Source organism: Propithecus coquereli, unplaced genomic scaffold (genome assembly GCF_000956105.1).
Source record: "Propithecus coquereli isolate 6110/MARCELLA unplaced genomic scaffold, Pcoq_1.0 Scaffold12, whole genome shotgun sequence".
NCBI lineage: Eukaryota > Metazoa > Chordata > Mammalia > Primates > Indriidae > Propithecus > Propithecus coquereli.
The window spans coordinates 4,214,911-4,218,621 of record NW_012136080.1 but is presented as its reverse complement, the minus strand read 5'-3'; positions in this window follow the sequence as shown (position 1 = coordinate 4,218,621).

Here is a 3,711-nt window from a genome sequence, read left to right as displayed (position 1 = left end):
TAAAATTCAAATAAATATTGGGTCCAATCCAGACAGAATTAGGCAGTGCAGCTGCTTTCCTCTAGACACACTGACAACATTACTCAGTCTCTGCAGGTTTCGTGAGCCAAAGAGTTAAGCAAGATGAGAGCAGAGCCCTTTGTTCCTCCTTGGTTTACCAGGGATCAGGAGAACATTTCTCCAGAACATGACACCCAACCGATGGGTCAGAAAAAAATAGCCTTTCTCAAATAGCGGAGGTGCTCTGTGTAAGAAGGAATCACTTAAATCCTCATGGTCTTGGTTTACTTCAATGCAACTCTTCTCCAGACAGAATCATTTCCCGAAGGGCCATCAAGCCAAGTGCCAATTTAATCTCAAATCCTCAAAGGAAAAGCTTACAGTTGTCAGTGGCGCGTCCTTCTCAGGATGGAAATAAAACAGCTCTAGCTTTCTGCTGGGCCAGGAAGCATTGATTGCGGGAGAGAGCAAATGCTCTCACAGTCTAATCAATCTCACAGAGCAGATGGATACGGCAATTAGTGCAAAAACAATTTTGCCAAGAATATTAACACTTCTAGAGTTTATCAAGAAGGGGTGAAGTTTCTACTCAATAATTTTCTAAATTTATAGAATATTTACTGGTGAGCAACAGGGTGTAGGATCTCTGGTCTTATGCTCTTGGGTAGGCCAAGGTAATTAATAGAAACAAAAGAATTAGGTTCTCTATGCACATCAAGTAAAATGTAGAATTAAGAATGAAAGAGTTTTCTGGTTAATAAATGCTCCAACTCTTCTGAAAAATAATGAAATGATTATTTTGTTTCGATACAAGCTATCTAGAATATTACTTTAATTCTTTACCTTTACAAACCTAGGCACAGTTTAATGATCTAGGGTAGAGGCTGGCAAACATTTTCTATAAAGGACCAGAGAGTAAATATTCTAGGCTTGGTGGGTCATATGGTCTCTTTTACAATCACTCTAACTTTACTACTGAAGAGGATATGTAAATGGATGGGCATGACCCTGTTCCAACAAAACTTTGTTTACAAAACGGGTGGCAGGCCAGATTTGGCCCATGAACCAGAGTTTGCTGATCCCTGATCTAGGGCACTCCTATTATCATTCCCTCTCCTCTAACATTCTATAGTTGACTCTGAACAACTTGGGTTTGGACAGTGTAGGTCCACTTATATCTGGATTTTTTCAATAATTATATTGGACACATAGCCTAGAAATATTAATATCAAAAAATTAAGAAAAATATAGGTATTCATGAATGTATAAAATATACGTAGATACTAGTCTTTTATCATTTAATACCACAAAATATACACAAATCTATTATAAAAAGTTTAAATTTATCAAAACTTACACACACAGAGACTATACATGGTGCCATTTACAGTCTAGAGAAATGTAAACAAAAGATGCAATATTATCATAACTGCATAAAATTAACTGCAGTACCTACTGTACTACTGTAATAATTTTATAGCCACCTCCTGTTGGTATTGTGGTGAGCTCAAGTGTTGCGAGTATCCACTTAAAATGCCCACCATGTGACACTAATCATCTCCACTGGGGCAGTTGGTCTCTTCAGTAAATTGCGTATCACGGTTAAAGGTGATCTCTCATGGTGCTCATGATTTTTCATTGGGTTTACTGAAATACCGTAAACCTTAAATAACATCTGGGAATCGTACAAAGTGCCACTAGTGATGGTGGAAGTGAAAAGTCATGACGTTACAAGAAAAGGTGAATTGCTTAATATGTGCTGTAGATTGAGGTCTGCAGACGTGGTTGCTCACTATTTTAGGCAGATGATTCATCTTGTAAACAGACGATGTAAGCTTATGGTATCAATAAATACAGTGCTGTAAATGTATTTTCTCTTCCTTATGATTTTCTTAATAACATTTACTTTTCTCTAGCTTACTTTATGTAAGAATACCACATATAATACATACAACATACAAAATATGTGTCCATTGACTGTGATGTTGGTAAGGGTTCTAGTCAATAGTAGGCTATTAATAGTTAAGTTTTGGGGGAGTCAAAAGTGGTATGTGGATTTTTGACTCCACAGGCTGTTGGCACCCCTAACCCTCTCATTGTTCAGTGATCAACTATTTATAGAAATACATATTTTTCCAAAATTAGGACATTTATTGGAAGCACCAAACTTATAAATAGGTAGGGTCTTAGAATCATTAAAAGAAGTCAGTTTTTTGTATGGTTCCCAGAATTATTTTTACTCCATTATATGGACATATGCAGAAGGTATGCTTCCCCTTTGGGTAATCTCACTAGCCAAAGTCTAGGAGGATTAGAAAGTCTAGAAGATAGAAATCTCCTCAACATATCCTTCATACTTCTCTTCCTGTGTCCCTCTTTCTTCTCCTAGTTCTCTTCTCTTTCCTTAATTTTATTCTTTTGCACAATTTTCTTCATACTCCCTTTTTCATATTTCAATTTCAATTTGGTCAAACAGGATTTTGTAGACTAGACTGACAACCTAACTGGGAGCCAGGTGTTAAAGCTATGTACTTTGTGCCAAATAAGGGTGGAGTAGTGAGTGCCAATGTAAAACTTGTAACTGCATTTTGAGAGGTGAAAGATATATCCACGGGGGCCAGTTACATAACCTCTGTCTGCCTCGTTTTTGTCATCAATAATATCATGATAATAATGTATCTACCTTATATGGTTGTGATACAGATTAAGTGAATTTAATGTATTAAATTAAATTAATTGTATTGTAATGGTCTTTGAACAGTGCTGGTATTAACTTCAGGAACAATGCAATGATATCCGCTCTATTTCTATTCAACATTGTACTGAGCATCATAGAAAATAAAATGAAAGAAGATATTTAGATAGGAAAGAAGAAATAAAACTGTCTTTATTCATAGGTAACATGATCGTCTGTGTAGAAAATCTAATGATGGAATCTACAAAAAAACTAATAGAACTATTGAGTGAGTTTAGATTAGGTTGCAGAATAAAAAGATCACCATACAAAACATTCAATTGTGTTTCCATATACTAGGAACAAACAGTTGGAAATCAAAATTTTTAAAAATATCATTTTCAATGGAACAAAAATACAAAATAATTTAGTATTGATAGTAATATGAAATAAATTTAACAAAGATGTGCTAGAAATATACATGGAAACTGTAAAACATTGCTGTGTAAAATTAAAGAAGAGCCAGATAAATGGAGAGATGTATTGTGTTCATGGATCCAAAGATGCAATATTTTATTATGCCAGTTTTCCCCAAAGTGATCCATGGAGTTAAAGCAATCTCAATCAAAATTCAGCAGTTTTTTTTTTTTTTAGAAACTGACAAGCTGAATCTAAAATTTGTAGGGAAATGAACATACCTAGAATCACCAAAACAAACTTGAAGAAGAATAAATTTAGAAGACATAGACTACCTAAATTTAATACTCATTATAAAGTAGATCAGTGGTTTTATGAGGACAGTGACAGAAAAGAATGGGAAGGAAAGGAAGGAGGGATTATTACAAAAGAGCACAAGAGAACTACTGGGATGATGGATATGTTTATTATGTTCCCAGTTGTGTGTGTGTATTTGTGTATACACACAAATATTTCACATATATTTTTGACATATATATGTCAAAACATCAAATTGTACAATTTAAATATATAAGGTTTATTTTATGTTAATCGTATCTCGGTAATTTCAGTAGGCACCT